General features: G+C 33.5%; 1 pseudogene; it reads right to left on the minus strand.

Annotated features, from left to right (window-relative positions):
* Window positions 1-329: 329 nt before the first annotated feature.
* LOC116104945 lies at window positions 330-9,413 on the minus strand (annotated as a pseudogene).
* Between the last annotated feature and the right edge of the window lie 2,227 nt (window positions 9,414-11,640).

Below are 11,640 nucleotides of genomic sequence, written 5' to 3' on the forward strand. Positions count from 1 at the left end.
TAGTGATGTCAAGAGTTGCTATTAAATATATATATTGAGGTTATTTAGTATTGCTTGTGTTCTTCAATTGTTTTGAAGTGATTAAACTGTTCTGGTGTGACTGGAATTTCTAGATTGTTGACTATTGGAGTTTCAAAGTGATCTGGGTGGTTGTTTGTGAGTGATCTTTTGCAGGAGAAGCTTAGGGTTTCTATCAGATTATTTCAAAAGAAAAGCTGGAGGTCAGGGATTTTTACCCCAATAGTAATGGTCACCTTAAAGGTTATTACTTTTACCTTTCACAAATCAAACTATTATAAGTAAAATTATGGTTGATAGTATGCCCGCAACTAGGACAGTCCAAGTGAATGTTATATAAATGCAATATATCTGTAATTCTGTTAGTTTTTCCCAAACTGCGAACAAATAGTTCGATTCCTAGAAACCATGATCAATGCAACTAACATAACAATATTTCTATAGAGTACTCGAGCAAAATGAAAACTATAACTTCACTTGTGAAGGGAAGCTAATACTGACGATACAATATGTAGAGATCCAGTTATTACAAGAATACCTGTTTGGTTGTCTGATTTTGTCCTAAGAATCTGATTTGCAACCTTCATGGAAACTGCTAACGAATACTCACCAGCAATTAAGGTACTGTTTTCAGATGCCCTTGGAGAATAAGTTGATGGATCCTGCAACAAGTCTTGATACTCTGCCAGTCCATCATGAACAATATTGATCCCCAATTCTTGGGAAGCTTGTATCCAACACCCCTTAACACAGAGGCTGAGTTATTCGGGTCTTGCCTCCAGCAACATCAGCTTCTGTTAGGAAAACGCCTCTAATTTCTACCTGGAGAAACACGGTGAGATCTAGATTAGACCTTCCCTAAAAAAATGCAAGCTTGAGTAGGTTATTATAAAAGATTTTGTTGCAATCCTAGCTAGAGAACTAGGACGTTGGATTACCAACTACGAGACATGTCTGAATCCCCTCTCACCATCCCAGGAATGACAGGGACTAAAGTTATGTTCCCTAATTGACAAACTAGAAAATTACTTTCGTCTAGTAGACCATTCCGCAGCAATCCATTGTTGTTCTAATGTTTTACCATTATGCTACATTAGATATGGCAAAATCTGTGATCTATACCTGAAAAAATTCTCTTGCAAATGCTAAATGATCCTGTCACTAGCCATTGCTACAATGATGGCCATTTTGCCTCTGGAAGGGTCATTTGTATTGTCCACCAAAGCTTTAGCAGAATCTTTAGTGTGGCTGCAAAACGTAAAGTTGAAACAATCATGATTCTAATTAGAGAGATTGCCAATTGTTATGGCAGCCATAAAAGACATTCACAAAAGAAAACTGTAAATAAGAGAACTTGCCAAAGATTATCTGATTTCAAACTAGAATGCAATACTTAATACCTATTGAAAACACAAAAAAAAAAAAAAAGACTCCACATTCATTCAACAGATGAGTAAGCGTTCTTATGGACAGTATCCAATCAGACCCAACATGAATACATGCTGAAATGGATTAAAGGAAATAACAGTGAGAAAGTAAAAATCACCTCCATCAAGAAGTATCGTAGCTCCAGGTAATCCTAAAGTCTCAGCTTCCTTGGGTGTAAGGAACTGACTTCGTCCAACCAGCATGTACCTGTAAACCAGCCCTGATAGATCTGTCTGAAATTTTCCATCCTGAGATAGCCATAGAAGTATCAACAGAAACTGAGAAGTCATCAAGGACTCAATAATAAACTTAACATGACAGAGCCTTACTTAAACTGACTAAACAATTTTAATTTCACCATTATCTCAGGCTTGCCTGCTTTCTTGCTAATGATTCTTATAAGGTATTCCCAATTGAAAGTGTCAATCAAAGAACTTGGATAAGAGCACAACCAGTGAACATGTAATTTGATATAGTTGAGACAAAAGCATGGGAGGAAAAGATTAGGAAAACCTATTTGAATCTTACATACATAAACACAAAAGGCTGTCGCCAGCTAAATAGGAATTCTTTAACTGTAAGTCTAATAAACTGCATCATTCCAAAGGCTGCAGCCTATGTGCCAGGTAATGAGGTAAGTTTTGGTTATCCATAATCCTAACAAGCAAACTACAATCTAAACATTGGCAGAACTACTATCTATTGAAAGGAAAACCTCCATTCTACAAATGTTCCCCAGTGAAATGAATAGACCATAGGGCATAAACAACATTAGATACCAACCTTGATTACGAAGGCAGAGTGCTGCACATGCTGCAGTCAAAGCATTTTGAAGTTGGTGACTTCCAATCATGCAGGGCAGACATCATAATTCAAGGGACTGCAGGGAGAATTATCATAATAAAAAAAAAAGTTAAAATAATATATCATGAGAATTGAAAATAGATGGTAAAAGTAAATTTAAAAAAGCTTTATTGTATTCCAAAAGTAAGGCTTCAAGAGAATACAAGTTGAAAGTCTCTCTCATTTGTATTTTATGTCACAAGTTTGACAAGGTCTATCATATAACAAACTCAGTCCATTTATGGTGCTCTGATTCCGGCATCAGAGTTGATACTACTGGTGAACACATTGACAATGCTTTATCACGAAGAATGCACTCAATTGTGGTAGAAACGGCCCTCCCAAAACCAACTGTAAGTTAAACCAATTTATAGCATTAAGTTTTTGTTACAAATAAAACAAGGAAGATCTTATCATATTCCAAGAATTGTTGAATTATGGAACCACAACTACATTGTCATATTGTTGAAATCAAATTCCTAAGCAAACAGAATTCATAATAAGATGAATGCAAGCATATGTTAATCATGTCATCATGTCATTGTCGACTCAATATAGCACATTGCTTAATTCTGTAGCACTATTGAGCCTATTCATATCAAACAATTTTACAGTATTTTCACACCATATGAGAAATCAATATATAAACAATATTTAATCAGTCTATATTAACCAGATTATTGTAGTAAGCAGCATTGATAAACATTGATCAGCAGATGAAATTATACTTCTGTTTCTAGTCTTTATGAATTCATAACATAAGCATCCTATAAAAGACAAGAATGAAACTCATAGATAATATAAAGAAATCAGAAAAAATGGATTTTGAAGAGATGAACATTTTATATCACAAAAAAAAAAAAAAAAAAAGTGTACAGTGAATATCAAAGACAGTAATAATTGAGCATGCCAATTCAAGGCTATAAAAAAAAATTAAAAAAAAAAAAAAACATGTTTAAAGTGAGAACACATTAATGGGGGCAAAGATAATATATATTAGTCAAACAAATTTTATCATGAACATTATCAAGGGGCCATTTATATCTCATCAAAAGTTTTAAGCATTTATATCTTGTAATGAAGAATATGAGATAATTGGAAAAGCAGAGACCAGAATACTGAAAACTAGGATGAAGGATTTTTTATGTTCAGTTGAAGTACTTTTCAATCATCATGTGAAATATGTGCAGGGAGAATCACCCAACTGGGCGACCATGTTTGATGATTCCTGACTTCGCCACAGCTATACTTTCTAAAGAACCACCTAGTGCTGCCATATGTTCCTCACCGATAGTTGTTATAATTGACACAGCAAGTGAAGAACCAGAAATAATGTTTGTTGCATCACGGGCACCCCCTAATCCAGCCTGCTACGTTAAAAATGAACAGCCTTTTCATTAGCATGCCCTCTTTCAATAGGTAAGAAAAGATACTTGCATACAAATTTAACCAGATGATATAGGATTATGTGCACAGTTTCATCAACATATATAATTACTCAAATAAATTGAAGAGAAAGAATAACCGAAAGAATAACCTCAATGACTGCAATATCAACATTTTCTTGAGCGAATAGAGTGAATGCCATCGCACTGAGAACCTGAAAATTTTCAAAGTTAGCTTTTGAAAATTTGAACCATAATATTGAAACTAGTATCCAAAACGGCATTTAAAACCTCAAAATGTGAGAGAGAACGATTTTCAATTTGCATAGCCTTGTCAAGAACATGCTTAATCCTATGAAAAAGACAATTCAATGACTTTGCAGAAACAGGATCTCCCAATCTTCCAACTGATATACGTTCCCTGATTGTCATCATATGGGGGCTGCTTACACAAAACCATCTGACATCAAAAAACTATAACATGCAAAGCTATACATACAAATCTTCATTTTCTTAACATAAAATAGTAAACAAAGTGCTATGTTACTGGAGCCCAGTAACATTAGAAGAACTAACAAGTTTTGTCAACAATGTCATCTGCTCACTAGCGATTTTATATTAGTATCATTCAACAAAAATTTAGTAGCAAAAGTGGATTATGCACAAATATTATTTTAGTGACAGACACGCATGATTACTAAGCATAAATAATTTGGCATAATACCTAATATTACCCATCTACTACCACAGTACTAGTAAGAATAACTTCTCCATACCTAGTATAACAACCAACAGAATACCCTTCTGCACGTAAAATATTTGAGAGAAATGCAGCTGTTGATCCTTTTCCCTTGGTCCCAGCAATATGAACAGCCTATAATTTTCTCATTTTAATAATACTTGTAAAATTTAGTCAAAACTGAAATTAACTTAAAAAATTGAGCACGCAAGAAAAGCACAAACCTTGAACGCAGAGAAAGGATTACCAAGTCTATCCATGAGGCGGTTCATTCGACCCAAATCAAATCCATCCTCTGAATCCGTACCAGCACCCTTGGGCACACCAGATTTTTCATAGTTTTTTAGAGAATCTATGTATTCAATCAAATCCTTCAACTCTGGTTCCTCTGAGTGTGTAGAGAAGAAACAACTTCTAGATGCTGCTGATAGTTTCTTCAGAAGTCTACCAGTAGTTACAGCATAAGATGGTGTGTTTAGACTAGCACATTTCAGCATTTTCATCTTTGGTTTCTATTTATCCTTGGGAAAAAATTAAGTTAGTTGCAGCCTAATGGAGTATATCATTCATCATTCAGCTGCAAAATATAACAACAGGTGGTTATATCTTAAGGGCACATGACAGACCAAAAAAAAAAGACGAGAAAGAAAGCAATTGTATTATATTGATATATATTATTAATTTAATAACTATCAATCATATTAATTATAGAGATAGATAAGAGAAAAAAAAAAATTTAGACGTGGCATAAAGATATTTACTTGTACTATGGTCCATGTGGAACCTCCATTTTGTTTTAGATTTATCCTTTATGTAATCACAGGCAGAACATAAATTTGCTCAACTAGGCCCTTAGCCTGCACATTTTAATAAATGTTAAAGTTGATTTGGCACCGATCATGTAAAATAAACAAAAAGGAAACAATAACTTCAGCTCTAATATCTTGCTATGTGTCCAGGAAATAAATCATAGAGAAGTAATAATTTCAGTGAATTAAACTGCAAGAACAAAATGAAAAAAAAATATAATAATAATTAGACAGATCTACATCGAGAAGTTTATTAAATTACAGAGTTCTAAAATCAGAAAATGTTTGAAAACTTAAAGCATTTCCCTAAGGTATTAATAATTTCAGTGAATTAAACTGCAAGAACAAAATGAAAAAAAAAATATAATAATAATTAGACAGATCTACATTGAGAAGTTTATTAAATTACAGAGTTCTAAAATCAGAAAATGTTTGAAAACTTAAAGCATTTCCCTAAGGTATTTTTCCGAACATTTTATCTGCATCCCATATACATTCAAATTTGAAATAGAACTCCAACAATTGACTAACAAAAATTATAAATACATCACCATTCATTTTTTCAGTTTTAATACACCAAATCAAATCTTAACAGATTCAGGAAATTCAATTCACATCCAAAAACAACCAATCAACCACCACAAACCAAAATGTTCCTGATAATCCAAAAACTAAATTACAGGAAATGGAAATTTTCAGAATATCAGAAAAAGGTGAAGCCATAACCAATGAACTTAGTACTTGCTTTATTTCAAGCAAGTTCCATGCCTTGCAAACTTTTACAAAAGAGAAAAACTAGGGCTCCGTTTGGCTTATTATTTCTACCCATATTCTCAATCCTATTCTCCAAATATTGTTTGACACATTATTTGAGAAATATTAGTCTATTTTTTAATTACTTTTAGAGCCCTTAAGTTTATTAATTTCATTAAACACCCCAGAAAAAAAAGTTTAAAAATTAACAAAAACACCCCCACCACTAATACTTGCCAGATTCCGACAACCACCGCCGGTGGTAGCGGACTCGTCACAAGGTTACACCACCACCGGAAATGGCCGGAAAAGGCCAGATTGGCCGTCGTTGACAAACAACGACGGCCAAAAGATGGACAATTGCAGCGTCGACGGCCAGATTTGGCCGTAGATCTGGCCTTCTACCCGCTAGATCCGACCGGGTCTGCGGTGTAGTGCAATTTTCCGGCCATACGTGGTGGTCGGAATCTAGCACTGCGCGTGGGGGGGGTCTTTTTGTCATTTTACAAAATTTTTATATATTGGGGTGTTTAGTTAAATTAGCAAACCTGGGGGGTTTTTTAAAATTTTTAAATTTTACTTCGTATACTCCCCTATTCATACCAATGTTATTCCAAAATCCTATCCAAATAAATAAAACAAACGGACCTAGAATTTTTTATGAACAAATTATACATTTATACAGAGAGAATCAAATACCCACAAGCATCCGAATCAAATTAATCAATGTGAAGAAATTATAATTTTTCTACTGAAACTAAATGTTAGATAAAGAACTGTTTTTCACTCCATTTTAAATTCTCTAGTTTCTCATCTGGCAGATTTGGTGCACACATACTTCTCTGGAGGAACTGGACTTAATGTTGTTGTTTCCTCAGAAGGAATTGGGGCCTATTATTAAATTTTTTTAAGAATCACAGCAAAAATAAATTAAAAACTAAAAATTAAAAATAGAAATAAAAATAAAATTTGAGACACATTTTCAAAGTGCACTCATGAATTTTTTTTTTTTTAAATGATTCTATTAGCCCCACACTTTATCTAATTAAACACTATTCCTAAATCTATCCCTTTAAAAATGTTAAACGTATTTTAAATATCTAAAGAAGCCCCAAATATTTTAAAAATAACTCTGTTATTTATGTTTCTACTTATCATCTAATACTTTCTCAATTCTCAACTTGTATATATTCTAACAACTATTTTAGATTCATTTCTTCATCTTTTTCTCAAAAGACAAAATAATTCTTACATGATATTGTTGAAAAACTTTGAATTGTGAACTTTTATTTCTAAATGAAACAAAAAGACAGGGAAAATGTTTTGATTATATAATGGATGCATCCAATTTTAATTGATTAAGATTATTGTTATCATGTAGTATGGGCATCTCTAAGTACATAGTAGCCATGAAATATTGCCAAGGTATATGCCTATTTCATATATGTGAAATAAAAGAATTACAAAGAGGTATGCAATCTTCAGGTTAGTTGCACAGCAGGATGCAACTGATTTCCATGCTTTGTTTGAAGAGTAACAAATGAAAAAGAATTATCGGAAATTTGATGATCAATAGAAAAGTGCAACTCGATCACATAGAAGAGTGAGATCAAGGGATTTAATAAATAGATGATTCCCAACATTGCATAATTTCCCATCTCTACTGGTAAAAAAGGTAGCATATATCTCATGGAAAGAGAACAAAAATATAGTTCGAATTAAATTTTAAAATAGAATTAGAGTTTATGATCTAAATACCTAATTTCCCTTCTAGATCATAAACTCAAAAAGGGACATTAGAGTTTATGACTAAAAGAAAAATATTCACAAAAGCCAAGTCAAGCGAACAGTCTGATTGTTGCCAAATTTTGCGAAAAGCAAGCCACCAAGATGTGACTAGAAGAGAAAAATACTACTTTATGAACTCAGAATACATTTATGGTGTAAATACCCAACAAATGGCCAGTGACAAATGATATTAAGCCATCTATGTGTTTAATGACAAATGATAACATAAGCCATCCATAAATGTTACACCTTCTACCCATAATATAAAAAAATTCTATATTTCATGAGCTAAATATGGGATAACAAAATACTAATTTTATGAACTGAACATTATTACTGAATAATTCAAACTAAAAGCTTGTTCCCCTTGTCTACTATTGGCTGTAACCCTCCCCACCTGAGATAACCCAAGCACATTCCAGTATTGAAAACTCTAAATAATTTAGCATTTCACATGAAACACAACACCCAAATAATAGATAGTACTATGCTGAAGCAATTAATATCATTTTGTATCCCAGACAACCAAATATGAGCAAAGTAGATAGTACAATGGAAATGACCAAATTTATGAATAAGAGATGATGCTAAAACAAGAAGTAGGGGTCCTAAAATGGTTTAATCATGTTCATGACATTTATCAAATACTTAAAAAAAACATTAGTGTTACGTAAGATATATACAAAACCTAGTACATGAATACTTTTCAGAAAAACGGACTAAGCAAGTATCAGCATGAACTAAGAACACAGGTCATAGATTCAGTATCCAGCTCAGTGTCATAAATAACTAAGCATGATAAAATAATGTTAAATACGAAAAAAAAAAAAAAAAAAAAAATCCCACTACAACCGCCCCATACCCTCCAACTTAAGATGATAACAAGTCAAGCTCATATAGTCAACATTATATATGAATGATACATGAATTCAGCCCTGCTTAACGGTTAGAAAATATTTCAGGCTTCCAATTCAGAGAAGACATGACAACATAAAACACCATAATATTCAACAAGCATTTAGAATTACAAGAAATGACAGCAATAGAAATATTGATATTGTAATCCAATCACATTTCTTTTCTTCGCCACAATTTCATATCTTCTCCTACATAATCCCTGCGACTAAATATAGCTGTTAAGTAACATAAAAACAACACCTATCCAGCAAAAGCACTAAATCCATGGCATTTAACAAACTTATGAAGAATCTCTAAACAAGAATCTCTAAACAAGAATTCCACACACATGTTACAACATAAACCAGCATCCAAATTTGCAACAATTAAACAGATGAAACTTCAAATTAAAGTTACTAAATCCAATTAAAGACACCAAAATAAAAACGAAATACAACTGAATTTACCTGAAACTTATTGAGACAACGGTACTGAGTGAACGTGACGAGATAAAGGGATTTCACGATTTATAGACTTCAGAGCGCCGACATGAACAAGATGATTGAGACGTTGAGGAACTGTTAGCTCGAGATTAGGTATTTAGAGAAAAGATATTGAGGTCTAGGGATTTTTACAAGATACAGTAGAAGAGAGCTACAGAGAACAGGGATTTCATTTCACGATTTAAAAGAAGTAAGAAAGAAAGTTAGAGAGAGGGGATTAGCTAACTTGTCTTTTTTAAATCTTATGGAACTCTTGATTTGATTGATCTTATGTTTTCCACCTTGTCTTTAGGAAATTTAACTCTCATCCCAAGTTTGCATTTAAAAAATGATTTCGAAAATATTTTTAAATTTTTTTAATTTAGAAAAGCTGATATGGTACATTTAAGATTCATTAAATATATAAAAGAGTAATGTTATACTTATACCACTTTTTTACACCATTTTTATTACATCATGATGTAGCATATGTCATAACCACACAAATTCTATTACAATATTAAAAATTCAAAATAATTAAAAATTTGTGTGGTTGTGACATATGCCACATCATGATGTAATGAAAATTGTGTAAAAGAGTGATGTAAGTGTAGCATTATTCTATGTAAAATGAGTTTGACTGAAAAGATTTAAATATATGTGGATAAAACAAATTAACAAAAGTTTATTTAAATTTTGAAATTTGAAAACGAGTCCTACCCTTCAAAATCGCTTAATCGAGCCATATACCCCAAAAAGACCAACAAACACTATTCGTTTCTCTACGATTTTTGGCGACTATAATGCCTTAATTCCGGCAAATTTTCAATCCTAAAGCTTCCTTACACAAAACCATGGCTGACGTTCACAAAGAGGAGGAAAACCCAACCCCACTCCGAATCCTAGACTCCGGCGACGCCAGTAGTTCAAAGACTATCGAAGAAGACGCTTCGATGGATCATCCGATGAGTGAAGGTGGTTCAAAGGTAGAGGAGACGATGGCGGCACAAGAACAAAGAGAAGAATTGGAAAACGGTTATGAAGAAGAGGACATCGGCGAGAATTCAGGCGAGGAGGAGGACGTTGATGAAGAAAGGGTACCTTTTTTACTTGTTTTTTTTAATTGGATGAGAAAATGGATTGATTTATGCGAATTTGGGGGAGATGTAGTTGGTTTTATTGTTATAGTGGTTGTGACATTTTGTCAAGTAGTTGGCGGGCATTGGTGTAGTGGCTTTGTTTGGGTTCCAAATGATGGGGGAAGGCAAGGGAGGCTGTAAGGAGGTTGTTTTTGGGAGTTTGGTGGGCTTGGGATGGCAGGAGGTGGCGGAATAGGGGGGCTGGAGGGTTGCCTTGCATATTGTCAAGGCTGGCCACGCACAGCGCGCGTAGCGCTGCATGCGTTGTGCGTGGCCAGCGCTATAGGGCTTGCATTTGCAGGGCTGGCCATGATTGTTGTGTTAGAAGTGTTAAATTGCAGGGTTTTTAATTCATATGTTGGTGGGGTGTTAGCTTTGGTGATTATTTGGATGTGTTTTTTTCTAGTTGTGAGGATAATGGTCTTAATTGTGGTGATCCTTAAATTAGTGATCTTATGAATGAATGTGTAACGGTGGTGTAGGTGTTATGTTAATGTTGTTATGTGTGATACTAATGTTTGTTGGTTGTGCTTGAAGTGTGAAATGAAAGTTTTTTAATTCATACGTTGGTGAAGTTTTAATTAAGTGATTGTTTAGATTATTAGTTTGTAACAATGAATGAATGAATGGATGTTGTTGATGATGGTGGTGGAGGTAATATTATTAAGTGGAAGACTAAGTTTGTTTGTTGTGTTAGAAGTGTTAAATGCTTGCTCAATTGATGCTTCGGTTGAGTTTTAGTTTAATGATGTTTTAGATGTGTTTTGAGTTGTTAACTGTTGTGATGGCAGGATTAGTAATGAGCTGTGCAGTATGGTTTTTATGTTCATTTACATTGTATGATGCTTTTTTTTTTTTTTTTTTCTCATACACTTGAAAAGATTAGTTGAAAAGTTCATTGTATGATATTTTTTCTTTGTTTACAAAGTATGTTGGCAACCTATTAGTTGTTTTGGTTTCTTTTTTTTGCTGATATTTAGTTTATATCGATTGTGCAGATTTTCCGAAGCGTAAACTATAAAGACTGTGGGTTGGAGGTTGTAAGCGATAAGGTACCGTACTTCCTCGTAAGGGTGACAATTAGTCGAGTTGACAAGTTTTTACGAGAATAATAGATATTTTACAAGAATAGAAGAAAGGTTTAGACCAATTCAAAGAGAGTTGTTTCGGTCATTTTGTAAACATCAGAGAAATTTGGAAAAAGGCGTTCTGAAGGCAGGAAGTGCATTATATGTTGCCGTACTCAATTAAAAGCCAAAAAAAAAAAAAAATGTGGTTCGTGGTTGATGGAAAACCACTACGTTTTGGGATGATGGAATATGCCCTGATGACAGGCTTAAGATGTGGGGAATTACTAGA

The sequence above is a fragment of the Pistacia vera genome, unplaced genomic scaffold (assembly GCF_008641045.1).
Source record: "Pistacia vera cultivar Batoury unplaced genomic scaffold, PisVer_v2 Contig489, whole genome shotgun sequence".
NCBI lineage: Eukaryota > Viridiplantae > Streptophyta > Magnoliopsida > Sapindales > Anacardiaceae > Pistacia > Pistacia vera.